This window comes from Chrysoperla carnea, assembly GCF_905475395.1.
Source record: "Chrysoperla carnea chromosome X unlocalized genomic scaffold, inChrCarn1.1 SUPER_X_unloc_13, whole genome shotgun sequence".
NCBI classification, from domain to species: domain Eukaryota; kingdom Metazoa; phylum Arthropoda; class Insecta; order Neuroptera; family Chrysopidae; genus Chrysoperla; species Chrysoperla carnea.
Genome location: NW_025408078.1, coordinates 11,519 through 26,951, shown reverse-complemented (window position 1 = coordinate 26,951; position 15,433 = coordinate 11,519). Strand labels below are relative to the sequence as shown.

Genomic DNA, 15,433 nt, shown 5'->3' with positions numbered 1-15,433 from the left:
AACAATCACAAGTCGGGAAATTCAAACCGCAGTTCGATTATTATTACCTGGTGAATTGGCAAAGCACGCTGTTAGTGAAGGTACTAAAGCTGTTACAAAATATACAAGTTCAAAATAAATAAATCGAAAATATTATTTAATTGATAACATAAAAATACATCAACATATAAAAATGGCTCTCTTTATAAGAGAGCCATCAAATTTTTTAAATAAGAGTAAATTATTTTTATATATACAAAAAAATAAAATAAACAATTATTAATATCATATTTAATATAAAATTTTATATATTAATAGCTTGAATATATCTATTATTAGTATATCAATATTATTAATTTTAAATATAATAAAGGATATCGCGGAATATATATCGTAAATCAGTGTAATGCAAATGCATTACATTACCTTTATTATTTTCATTTTACATTTACTACTTGTTTATGTACGCTTATAATTATTAGAAAAATATTTTTAATAATTTTAAAAAATAAATGAAATAATAAAAATTTAATAATAAATTATTTATTGAAAGTATAAAAAATGGTATAGCAAAATCTTTATTTTCTTTGATTAAGGCGAAATGTTTTATTAGTTATAAATTCGATAATCTCCTATCGATACTTGTTACTCTTAACTTGTATATATAAAAAATATAATAGTATATTAATTTATAATAAAATTTTTTCAAAAATTCAATAAGTTATTGTAAAATAAAATAGATAATATACAAATTATAATTTATTATTGCAGATATATTACAATAAAAAAAAAAAAAATAAATAAAAATATTTGGTAATGTATGTTATAAACAAAATAATTTGTTGTAAACAAATTATATAATATGTTATATTTATTAACAAATTTATTTACTCTTATATAAATAAAATTAGTGGCTTCCCAAAAAGGAAAGCCTGTTTAAATTTATCGGATGTATTAAATATTCTTTAATAAATTTACTAAATATTTTAAGTAAATTATTATATTTTCTTAACCTCCAAAACCATACAAAGTACGACCTTGTCGTTTTAATGCATATACAACATCCATAGCTGTAACTGTTTTACGTTTTGCGTGTTCAGTATATGTAACAGCATCCCGAATAACATTTTCAAGGAATACTTTAAGTACACCACGTGTTTCTTCATAAATTAAACCAGAGATACGTTTTACTCCACCTCGTCGTGCTAAACGACGAATTGCAGGTTTTGTAATACCTTGGATATTATCACGCAAAACTTTTCTATGACGTTTTGCACCCCCTTTTCCAAGACCCTTTCCACCTTTTCCTCTGCCAGTCATTTTAATAAAAAATTATTTACAATATTTTAACGAACGGATAACACGTGTGTTAACCTCACAAGTATTGTAATGTATGTGAGCGCCGGTACAATTGTGCCTTTTTATATAAAGCATTAAAGATTTTTTAAGCCACGCCTATACAATTTGATTAGTCCATACTCTGATAGCTATCCAATAGGATATGACAACAAAAATTTTGAAATTTCATATAAATATAAATACAACACATTTATTTCGCATTTAAACATTTGACTTTGTAGTATCAAATTGTCGAATATAATTTTTAAAATTGTGTGTTTTTTTGTAAAAACATTATTATTTGAAAATGGCTAGAACCAAGCAAACTGCACGTAAATCAACTGGTGGTAAAGCACCAAGAAAACAATTAGCAACGAAAGCTGCACGTAAAAGTGCACCAGCAACTGGTGGAGTAAAAAAACCACACAGATATCGTCCTGGTACAGTAGCTTTACGAGAAATTCGTCGTTATCAAAAAAGTACTGAATTGTTAATTCGTAAATTACCATTCCAACGTTTAGTACGTGAAATTGCACAAGATTTTAAAACCGATTTACGTTTCCAAAGTTCAGCTGTTATGGCATTACAAGAAGCTAGTGAAGCCTATTTAGTAGGTTTATTTGAAGATACCAATTTATGCGCAATTCATGCAAAGCGTGTTACAATTATGCCTAAGGATATACAATTGGCAAGACGTATTCGTGGAGAACGTGCATAAGCGTTTTAAATGACAATTTAAAAAAAAAAAAAACAAATAAGAAATATTTTCGGTCCTATATATAGGACCAACATATATTATTAAATAAGAGTATATTATTTTTATTAAAAAATATATATATATATATATATATATATAAATTATTGAAATAAAATTAAACATTATTAAAATTTTGTTATAATTATAAGCGATTGCTATTTCTAAAAATAAATAAATTTCATAAAATTTATATTATTTTATATTCATTTGAAATATTAAAAAAACTTCTCGCTTTAAAGTAACCATGATATGAGTTATAAATGCAATAAAATTTTATACAAAAAATAATATTTATTTGTTGACGAATAATATAAAAGGTTTACATTTCTAAATAACATATATTTATATATGGTGTGTAAAAAAAAAGAAAAGAAGAAAAATAATTTATATTTTTAATATAAAAAGGCAACCGCACACAGTGTTCCCAAGCGGTCACCCATCCAAGTACTGACTGTGCCCAATGTTGCTTAACTTCGGTGATCGGACGAGAACCGGTGTTTTCAACGTGGTATGGCTGTTGCCAGTAATAAATGAAAATTTTTACAAATATATATTTTTCATAAATATCATTAATATTAAAGTATATTATTAAAATTTTCAATGAAGTAATCAATTTAAATATATACTTATTTATTATACCATATATTTTAAATAAAAATGCAACCGCACACAGTATTCTCAAGTGGCCACCCATCCGTGGTACTGACTGTGGCAAATGTTTCTTAACTATTATTTTATAAAATATTTATACAAAAAATAATTTACTCTTATCAAATATTAATTTGTGGCCTGTATTAAGGCCTATGTTATTTTCATTTTTTAGCAAAAATAATGAAATATTTCAATATATTATTAAAGTAACAGATCATTTCTTTTTTGGTGCTGCTTTTTTAATTTTTGTAGGAGATGATTTGGCAACAGAAGCTTTCTTAGCTTTTGGTGCTTTCGGTTTACGAGCAGGGCTACTTTTGGCAGCGGATTTTGTACTTTTTGCTGGTTTTGCTTTAACTGGTGCTTTTTTTGATGCCGCTGATGATTTTGCAGTAACTTTTTTAGCAGCAGTTGATGATGATGGAGTCGCTTTTTTTGCTTTAGGCTTTTTGGCTGCCAATGATGTAGTTGTGGCTTTCTTTTCTTTTGGTGCCCGTTTACTTTTAGCACTCTTTGCTGAACCTTTTGCTCCACTTTCTTTTTTGGATACTTTTGATTTAGCTGAAGAATTAGATGAAGCGGAAGCAGCCAATTTGAATGAACCAGATGCACCTTTACCTTTAGTTTGTACCAAGGCTCCCTCAGTTACAGCAGCTTTTAAATATTTTTTAATAAATGGTGAAATTTTATCAGAATCCACTTTATAATTTGCAGCTAAATATTTTTTAATTGCTTGTAATGATGAACCACCACGTTCTTTTAAATTTTTAATTGCGTTAACAACCATTTCTGATGTACGTGGATGTGTTGGTTTTGAATGTTGTTTTGTACGTTTAGCACCAGAAGCTGTTGCTTTTTTTGTTGGTGTTGTAGAAGCAGCAGTAACCGCAGTTGCTGCAACAGCTGTAGAATTTTCTTCGGCCATATTTTTTTACTTTATAAAAATAATGTATTTATTATAAATATTTAAATGATAAAATATAATAATTCTATCAAATAAAAAATAAAGGTTTTCAATTATATCATTATTCACAATAATATAAGTCCCTATGTAAGTCAAAGTACCATGCAGAAAACACATAAAAATTAAATAGTATTTCTAATTTACTGTCGTAGTAAACATGATTTATTTTTTCAATTTCTATAATATATAAAATAATAAATTATAAATTTAATAATAATATTTATTTTATAAATTAAAATATATTTAATTTTTTTATTAACAATTATTAATAAACATAGTTTAATATTAATTATTTCAATCATACAAAACAATAATATTTTTAAGGTAAACTTAAAAAGTATATATTTTTATTTTTTATTTAATATCGATTTATTATAAATTATTAGTATATAAATAATTAAAAAATTTAATATATAAATATATATATTATAGTATAAGATTTCATTTTTAGAAAAACTTTTTTTGTCAATAATGAAAACGTATTATTATGAAATGTGTTAATCGAACATTGACAAAATATATTTCATTAGAAAATACTTTTATTTATGCATTAATATCAATAATTAACTATTAAATTAATTTTTTCATAATTATATAAAGAAATTTTATACTGATATAAGTATTTATATATTATAATATTTATTTTAAATATAAAAAAATTTATGACAAAATATATTATTAGAGTATTTGTTGAGATTAATATAAGATTATTTTAAATAAGAATTAATTTATATAATTATTAAAATATTATTAATTTTATGTTATGTAATTTTAATAAAAATAAATAATAATAATAATAAATATACAAATTTTTTAACAATTTAAATTTTATATGATCTAAATAATTTTGTTAAGTACGATATGAGAAATCATTGTAAGCTTCGTTAAGAAACTTTGTAATATAAAATAATAATAATAATATTAAATATATAAATAAATAAAATAAATTTGATATATATTTTTAGTTCATTCTGTGTATAAATCAAAGGATACCGAATAATTGGTAACGGATGCGATATATTATAGTATCGAGTATTAAAACATAATATATAAATTTATCTTGTTATTCAAATTTTTTGTTACTTAACTTATGTATTTAGAAAATTTATAATATTATTTATATAATTGACATAAAATCTTATAAATTGAAATTTTATTAATATGTATCAAAAGAAGAGAGTAACGTATTGATATAATATCAAAGGATACTGATTATTTAAATAACGAATACGTCATATATTGTTTGTGTAACGAAGTTCACTTGGCCATCTAGTTTAAAATAACATTTTCAATAGAAAGTTTATATGCTTTGTTTTTTTTTTTTCTTTAATTATTAAAAAAATAAATTGAAATTTAATTCAATCAAATTTTATAATAATTTTAAAAAAATTTTTCCTTTTAAAAAATATTTTGTGATGTTGTGATAATATGTATTAATACAAGTGCATCCTGATACTTTTATCTCTAGTAAAGGTATGAGTATCATGAACAGTTTTGTTATCTAATGATATTATTTTGATAATATTTTGTGTATATTCTTATAATATTTTGTCTAAATATCATCATAATACAATATTATTTTGATAATATTTTATGAATATTCTTATAATATGTTACCTAAATGTCATCATAATATGATGAATTATTTCCATAATAACATATAAAAAAAGAAAAAAAAAAAAAGAATCATTAATTTATAATTATTTAAATTGATTCTTTAAAAAAATATTATAATATATTATTTATAAAAATAATTTTTACTCTTATTTTAAATAAATTTGTGGCCTTTTATTAAAAGGCCTATGATCGATGTATTATTATTATAAAAATTAATGCAATGTTTTTAATTTATGCTTTCTTTTCAGTTTTCTTTGGTAATAACACTGCTTGAATGTTTGGTAATACACCACCTTGAGCAATTGTTACACCAGATAATAATTTATTTAATTCTTCATCATTACGAATTGCCAATTGTAAATGACGTGGAATGATACGTGTTTTTTTGTTATCACGGGCAGCATTACCAGCTAACTCGAGAACTTCTGCAGCCAAATATTCCATAACAGCAGCCAAATATACTGGGGCACCAGCACCTACTCGTTCAGCATAATTTCCTTTTCGTAATAATCTGTGAATTCTTCCAACAGGAAATTGTAATCCTGCTCGGCTTGATCTTGACTTTGCCTTTCCCTTTACTTTACCACCTTTACCTCGTCCAGACATAGCGAATAAATTTATTTAATTAATAGTTTTTTTTGTAAATATAATCACACAGATGTGTACGTTACGGGGATTGTAACATAAATGTTTAAAATGTTATTTGGGTATTTTAATTTATAATATTTATAAAATATAAAACTTTAAAAATAAACCAATCACCTTATAGTATTATTTTTAGCCAATCAGAGAGTAGTATTCATTTTTATTGTTATATCCATCTTCGCGTATATAATACGCTAGTTGTATACACGACACGCTCATACATATACTGACTGGTGTTCTGTAACTATCTGTGTATATTAATTGTTTGTAACAATGCCACCAAAAACAAGTGGAAAAGCAGCAAAAAAAGCTGGCAAAGCTCAAAAAAATATATCAAAGAGTGATAAGAAAAAGAAGAGGAAGCGCAAGGAATCATATGCAATTTACATTTACAAAGTATTAAAACAAGTGCATCCTGATACTGGTATCTCTAGTAAAGCTATGAGTATCATGAACAGTTTTGTTAATGATATTTTTGAACGTATTGCTGCTGAAGCATCACGTTTAGCACATTATAATAAACGTTCAACAATCACAAGTCGGGAAATTCAAACCGCAGTTCGATTATTATTACCTGGTGAATTGGCAAAGCACGCTGTTAGTGAAGGTACTAAAGCTGTTACAAAATATACAAGTTCAAAATAAATAAATCGAAAATATTATTTAATTGATAACATAAAAATACATCAACATATAAAAACGGCTCTCTTTTTAAGAGAGCCATCAAATTTTTTAAATAAGAGTAAATTATTTTTATATATACAAAAAAATAAAATAAACAATTATTAATATCATATTTAATATAAAATTTTATATATTAATAGCTTGAATATATCTATTATTAGTATATCAATATTATTAATTTTAAATATAATAAAGGATATCGCGGAATATATATCGTAAATCAGTGTAATGCAAATGCATTACATTACCTTTATTATTTTCATTTTACATTTACTACTTGTTTATGTACGCTTATAATTATTAGAAAAATATTTTTAATAATTTTAAAAAATAAATGAAATAATAAAAATTTAATAATAAATTATTTATTGAAAGTATAAAAAATGGTATAGCAAAATCTTTATTTTCTTTGATTAAGGCGAAATGTTTTATTAGTTATAAATTCGATAATCTCCTATCGATACTTGTTACTCTTAACTTGTATATATAAAAAATATAATAGTATATTAATTTATAATAAAATTTTTTCAAAAATTCAATAAGTTATTGTAAAATAAAATAGATAATATACAAATTATAATTTATTATTGCAGATATATTACAATAAAAAAAAAAAAAATAAATAAAAATATTTGGTAATGTATGTTATAAACAAAATAATTTGTTGTAAACAAATTATATAATATGTTATATTTATTAACAAATTTATTTACTCTTATATAAATAAAATTAGTGGCTTCCCAAAAAGGAAAGCCTGTTTAAATTTATCGGATGTATTAAATATTCTTTAATAAATTTACTAAATATTTTAAGTAAATTATTATATTTTCTTAACCTCCAAAACCATACAAAGTACGACCTTGTCGTTTTAATGCATATACAACATCCATAGCTGTAACTGTTTTACGTTTTGCGTGTTCAGTATATGTAACAGCATCCCGAATAACATTTTCAAGGAATACTTTAAGTACACCACGTGTTTCTTCATAAATTAAACCAGAGATACGTTTTACTCCACCTCGTCGTGCTAAACGACGAATTGCAGGTTTTGTAATACCTTGGATATTATCACGCAAAACTTTTCTATGACGTTTTGCACCCCCTTTTCCAAGACCCTTTCCACCTTTTCCTCTGCCAGTCATTTTAATAAAAAATTATTTACAATATTTTAACGAACGGATAACACGTGTGTTAACCTCACAAGTATTGTAATGTATGTGAGCGCCGGTACAATTGTGCCTTTTTATATAAAGCATTAAAGATTTTTTAAGCCACGCCTATACAATTTGATTAGTCCATACTCTGATAGCTATCCAATAGGATATGACAACAAAAATTTTGAAATTTCATATAAATATAAATACAACACATTTATTTCGCATTTAAACATTTGACTTTGTAGTATCAAATTGTCGAATATAATTTTTAAAATTGTGTGTTTTTTTGTAAAAACATTATTATTTGAAAATGGCTAGAACCAAGCAAACTGCACGTAAATCAACTGGTGGTAAAGCACCAAGAAAACAATTAGCAACGAAAGCTGCACGTAAAAGTGCACCAGCAACTGGTGGAGTAAAAAAACCACACAGATATCGTCCTGGTACAGTAGCTTTACGAGAAATTCGTCGTTATCAAAAAAGTACTGAATTGTTAATTCGTAAATTACCATTCCAACGTTTAGTACGTGAAATTGCACAAGATTTTAAAACCGATTTACGTTTCCAAAGTTCAGCTGTTATGGCATTACAAGAAGCTAGTGAAGCCTATTTAGTAGGTTTATTTGAAGATACCAATTTATGCGCAATTCATGCAAAGCGTGTTACAATTATGCCTAAGGATATACAATTGGCAAGACGTATTCGTGGAGAACGTGCATAAGCGTTTTAAATAAAAATTTAAAAAAAAAAAAAACAAATAAGAAATATTTTCGGTCCTATATATAGGACCAACATATATTATTAAATAAGAGTATATTATTTTTATTAAAAAATATATATATATATATATATATATATAAATTATTGAAATAAAATTAAACATTATTAAAATTTTGTTATAATTATAAGCGATTGCTATTTCTAAAAATAAATAAATTTCATAAAATTTATATTATTTTATATTCATTTGAAATATTAAAAAAACTTCTCGCTTTAAAGTAACCATGATATGAGTTATAAATGCAATAAAATTTTATACAAAAAATAATATTTATTTGTTGACGAATAATATAAAAGGTTTACATTTCTAAATAACATATATTTATATATGGTGTGTAAAAAAAAAGAAAAGAAGAAAAATAATTTATATTTTTAATATAAAAAGGCAACCGCACACAGTGTTCCCAAGCGGTCACCCATCCAAGTACTGACTGTGCCCAATGTTGCTTAACCTCGGTGATCGGACGAGAACCGGTGTTTTCAACGTGGTATGGCTGTTGCCAGTAATAAATGAAAATTTTTACAAATATATATTTTTCATAAATATCATTAATATTAAAGTATATTATTAAAATTTTCAATGAAGTAATCAATTTAAATATATACTTATTTATTATACCATATATTTTAAATAAAAATGCAACCGCACACAGTATTCTCAAGTGGCCACCCATCCGTGGTACTGACTGTGGCAAATGTTTCTTAACTATTATTTTATAAAATATTTATACAAAAAATAATTTACTCTTATCAAATATTAATTTGTGGCCTGTATTAAGGCCTATGTTATTTTCATTTTTTAGCAAAAATAATGAAATATTTCAATATATTATTAAAGTAACAGATCATTTCTTTTTTGGTGCTGCTTTTTTAATTTTTGTAGGAGATGATTTGGCAACAGAAGCTTTCTTAGCTTTTGGTGCTTTCGGTTTACGAGCAGGGCTACTTTTGGCAGCGGATTTTGTACTTTTTGCTGGTTTTGCTTTAACTGGTGCTTTTTTTGATGCCGCTGATGATTTTGCAGTAACTTTTTTAGCAGCAGTTGATGATGATGGAGTCGCTTTTTTTGCTTTAGGCTTTTTGGCTGCCAATGATGTAGTTGTGGCTTTCTTTTCTTTTGGTGCCCGTTTACTTTTAGCACTCTTTGCTGAACCTTTTGCTCCACTTTCTTTTTTGGATACTTTTGATTTAGCTGAAGAATTAGATGAAGCGGAAGCAGCCAATTTGAATGAACCAGATGCACCTTTACCTTTAGTTTGTACCAAGGCTCCCTCAGTTACAGCAGCTTTTAAATATTTTTTAATAAATGGTGAAATTTTATCAGAATCCACTTTATAATTTGCAGCTAAATATTTTTTAATTGCTTGTAATGATGAACCACCACGTTCTTTTAAATTTTTAATTGCGTTAACAACCATTTCTGATGTACGTGGATGTGTTGGTTTTGAATGTTGTTTTGTACGTTTAGCACCAGAAGCTGTTGCTTTTTTTGTTGGTGTTGTAGAAGCAGCAGTAACCGCAGTTGCTGCAACAGCTGTAGAATTTTCTTCGGCCATATTTTTTTACTTTATAAAAATAATGTATTTATTATAAATATTTAAATGATAAAATATAATAATTCTATCAAATAAAAAATAAAGGTTTTCAATTATATCATTATTCACAATAATATAAGTCCCTATGTAAGTCAAAGTACCATGTAGAAAACACATAAAAATTAAATAGTATTTCTAATTTACTGTCGTAGTAAACATGATTTATTTTTTCAATTTCTATAATATATAAAATAATAAATTATAAATTTAATAATAATATTTATTTTATAAATTAAAATATATTTAATTTTTTTATTAACAATTATTAATAAACATAGTTTAATATTAATTATTTCAATCATACAAAACAATAATATTTTTAAGGTAAACTTAAAAAGTATATATTTTTATTTTTTATTTAATATCGATTTATTATAAATTATTAGTATATAAATAATTAAAAAATTTAATATATAAATATATATATTATAGTATAAGATTTCATTTTTAGAAAAACTTTTTTTGTCAATAATGAAAACGTATTATTATGAAATGTGTTAATCGAACATTGACAAAATATATTTCATTAGAAAATACTTTTATTTATGCATTAATATCAATAATTAACTATTAAATTAATTTTTTCATAATTATATAAAGAAATTTTATACTGATATAAGTATTTATATATTATAATATTTATTTTAAATATAAAAAAATTTATGACAAAATATATTATTAGAGTATTTGTTGAGATTAATATAAGATTATTTTAAATAAGAATTAATTTATATAATTATTAAAATATTATTAATTTTATGTTATGTAATTTTAATAAAAATAAATAATAATAATAATAAATATACAAATTTTTTAACAATTTAAATTTTATATGATCTAAATAATTTTGTTAAGTACGATATGAGAAATCATTGTAAGCTTCGTTAAGAAACTTTGTAATATAAAATAATAATAATAATATTAAATATATAAATAAATAAAATAAATTTGATATATATTTTTAGTTCATTCTGTGTATAAATCAAAGGATACCGAATAATTGGTAACGGATGCGATATATTATAGTATCGAGTATTAAAACATAATATATAAATTTATCTTGTTATTCAAATTTTTTGTTACTTAACTTATGTATTTAGAAAATTTATAATATTATTTATATAATTGACATAAAATCTTATAAATTGAAATTTTATTAATATGTATCAAAAGAAGAGAGTAACGTATTGATATAATATCAAAGGATACTGATTATTTAAATAACGAATACGTCATATATTGTTTGTGTAACGAAGTTCACTTGGCCATCTAGTTTAAAATAACATTTTCAATAGAAAGTTTATATGCTTTGTTTTTTTTTTTTCTTTAATTATTAAAAAAATAAATTGAAATTTAATTCAATCAAATTTTATAATAATTTTAAAAAAATTTTTCCTTTTAAAAAATATTTTGTGATGTTGTGATAATATGTATTAATACAAGTGCATCCTGATACTTTTATCTCTAGTAAAGGTATGAGTATCATGAACAGTTTTGTTATCTAATGATATTATTTTGATAATATTTTGTGTATATTCTTATAATATTTTGTCTAAATATCATCATAATACAATATTATTTTGATAATATTTTATGAATATTCTTATAATATGTTACCTAAATGTCATCATAATATGATGAATTATTTCCATAATAACATATAAAAAAAGAAAAAAAAAAAAAGAATCATTAATTTATAATTATTTAAATTGATTCTTTAAAAAAATATTATAATATATTATTTATAAAAATAATTTTTACTCTTATTTTAAATAAATTTGTGGCCTTTTATTAAAAGGCCTATGATCGATGTATTATTATTATAAAAATTAATGCAATGTTTTTAATTTATGCTTTCTTTTCAGTTTTCTTTGGTAATAACACTGCTTGAATGTTTGGTAATACACCACCTTGAGCAATTGTTACACCAGATAATAATTTATTTAATTCTTCATCATTACGAATTGCCAATTGTAAATGACGTGGAATGATACGTGTTTTTTTGTTATCACGGGCAGCATTACCAGCTAACTCGAGAACTTCTGCAGCCAAATATTCCATAACAGCAGCCAAATATACTGGGGCACCAGCACCTACTCGTTCAGCATAATTTCCTTTTCGTAATAATCTGTGAATTCTTCCAACAGGAAATTGTAATCCTGCTCGGCTTGATCTTGACTTTGCCTTTCCCTTTACTTTACCACCTTTACCTCGTCCAGACATAGCGAATAAATTTATTTAATTAATATTTTTTTTTGTAAATATAATCACACAGATGTGTACGTTACGGGGATTGTAACATAAATGTTTAAAATGTTATTTGGGTATTTTAATTTATAATATTTATAAAATATAAAACTTTAAAAATAAACCAATCACCTTATAGTATTATTTTTAGCCAATCAGAGAGTAGTATTCATTTTTATTGTTATATCCATCTTCGCGTATATAATACGCTAGTTGTATACACGACACGCTCATACATATACTGACTGGTGTTCTGTAACTATCTGTGTATATTAATTGTTTGTAACAATGCCACCAAAAACAAGTGGAAAAGCAGCAAAAAAAGCTGGCAAAGCTCAAAAAAATATATCAAAGAGTGATAAGAAAAAGAAGAGGAAGCGCAAGGAATCATATGCAATTTACATTTACAAAGTATTAAAACAAGTGCATCCTGATACTGGTATCTCTAGTAAAGCTATGAGTATCATGAACAGTTTTGTTAATGATATTTTTGAACGTATTGCTGCTGAAGCATCACGTTTAGCACATTATAATAAACGTTCAACAATCACAAGTCGGGAAATTCAAACCGCAGTTCGATTATTATTACCTGGTGAATTGGCAAAGCACGCTGTTAGTGAAGGTACTAAAGCTGTTACAAAATATACAAGTTCAAAATAAATAAATCGAAAATATTATTTAATTGATAACATAAAAATACATCAACATATAAAAATGGCTCTCTTTTTAAGAGAGCCATCAAATTTTTTAAATAAGAGTAAATTATTTTTATATATACAAAAAAATAAAATAAACAATTATTAATATCATATTTAATATAAAATTTTATATATTAATAGCTTGAATATATCTATTATTAGTATATCAATATTATTAATTTTAAATATAATAAAGGATATCGCGGAATATATATCGTAAATCAGTGTAATGCAAATGCATTACATTACCTTTATTATTTTCATTTTACATTTACTACTTGTTTATGTACGCTTATAATTATTAGAAAAATATTTTTAATAATTTTAAAAAATAAATGAAATAATAAAAATTTAATAATAAATTATTTATTGAAAGTATAAAAAATGGTATAGCAAAATCTTTATTTTCTTTGATTAAGGCGAAATGTTTTATTAGTTATAAATTCGATAATCTCCTATCGATACTTGTTACTCTTAACTTGTATATATAAAAAATATAATAGTATATTAATTTATAATAAAATTTTTTCAAAAATTCAATAAGTTATTGTAAAATAAAATAGATAATATACAAATTATAATTTATTATTGCAGATATATTACAATAAAAAAAAAAAAAAAAAATAAAAATATTTGGTAATGTATGTTATAAACAAAATAATTTGTTGTAAACAAATTATATAATATGTTATATTTATTAACAAATTTATTTACTCTTATATAAATAAAATTAGTGGCTTCCCAAAAAGGAAAGCCTGTTTAAATTTATCGGATGTATTAAATATTCTTTAATAAATTTACTAAATATTTTAAGTAAATTATTATATTTTCTTAACCTCCAAAACCATACAAAGTACGACCTTGTCGTTTTAATGCATATACAACATCCATAGCTGTAACTGTTTTACGTTTTGCGTGTTCAGTATATGTAACAGCATCCCGAATAACATTTTCAAGGAATACTTTAAGTACACCACGTGTTTCTTCATAAATTAAACCAGAGATACGTTTTACTCCACCTCGTCGTGCTAAACGACGAATTGCAGGTTTTGTAATACCTTGGATATTATCACGCAAAACTTTTCTATGACGTTTTGCACCCCCTTTTCCAAGACCCTTTCCACCTTTTCCTCTGCCAGTCATTTTAATAAAAAATTATTTACAATATTTTAACGAACGGATAACACGTGTGTTAACCTCACAAGTATTGTAATGTATGTGAGCGCCGGTACAATTGTGCCTTTTTATATAAAGCATTAAAGATTTTTTAAGCCACGCCTATACAATTTGATTAGTCCATACTCTGATAGCTATCCAATAGGATATGACAACAAAAATTTTGAAATTTCATATAAATATAAATACAACACATTTATTTCGCATTTAAACATTTGACTTTGTAGTATCAAATTGTCGAATATAATTTTTAAAATTGTGTGTTTTTTTGTAAAAACATTATTATTTGAAAATGGCTAGAACCAAGCAAACTGCACGTAAATCAACTGGTGGTAAAGCACCAAGAAAACAATTAGCAACGAAAGCTGCACGTAAAAGTGCACCAGCAACTGGTGGAGTAAAAAAACCACACAGATATCGTCCTGGTACAGTAGCTTTACGAGAAATTCGTCGTTATCAAAAAAGTACTGAATTGTTAATTCGTAAATTACCATTCCAACGTTTAGTACGTGAAATTGCACAAGATTTTAAAACCGATTTACGTTTCCAAAGTTCAGCTGTTATGGCATTACAAGAAGCTAGTGAAGCCTATTTAGTAGGTTTATTTGAAGATACCAATTTATGCGCAATTCATGCAAAGCGTGTTACAATTATGCCTAAGGATATACAATTGGCAAGACGTATTCGTGGAGAACGTGCATAAGCGTTTTAAATGACAATTTAAAAAAAAAAAAAACAAATAAGAAATATTTTCGGTCCTATATATAGGACCAACATATATTATTAAATAAGAGTATATTATTTTTATTAAAAAATATATATATATATATATATATATATAAATTATTGAAATAAAATTAAACATTATTAAAATTTTGTTATAATTATAAGCGATTGCTATTTCTAAAAATAAATAAATTTCATAAAATTTATATTATTTTATATTCATTTGAAATATTAAAAAAACTTCTCGCTTTAAAGTAACCATGATATGAGTTATAAATGCAATAAAATTTTATACAAAAAATAATATTTATTTGTTGACGAATAATATAAAAGGTTTACATTTCTAAATAACATATATTTATATATGGTGTGTAAAAAAAAAGAAAAGAAGAAAAATAATTTATATTTTTAATATAAAA

The 15,433-nt window shown here is 24.0% G+C and overlaps 2 non-coding genes across 2 annotated transcripts; both read right to left on the bottom strand.

Moving 5' to 3' along the window:
* Nucleotides 1–2,477: 2,477 nt before the first annotated feature.
* On the bottom strand, nucleotides 2,478–2,596 carry LOC123303744. Its single transcript, XR_006535834.1, has one exon. It is a non-coding gene; the product is annotated as a 5S ribosomal RNA (ribosomal RNA).
* A 6,359-nt stretch (nucleotides 2,597–8,955) lies between these two features.
* Nucleotides 8,956–9,074, bottom strand: LOC123303742. Its single transcript, XR_006535832.1, has one exon. It is a non-coding gene; the product is annotated as a 5S ribosomal RNA (ribosomal RNA).
* Between the last annotated feature and the right edge of the window lie 6,359 nt (nucleotides 9,075–15,433).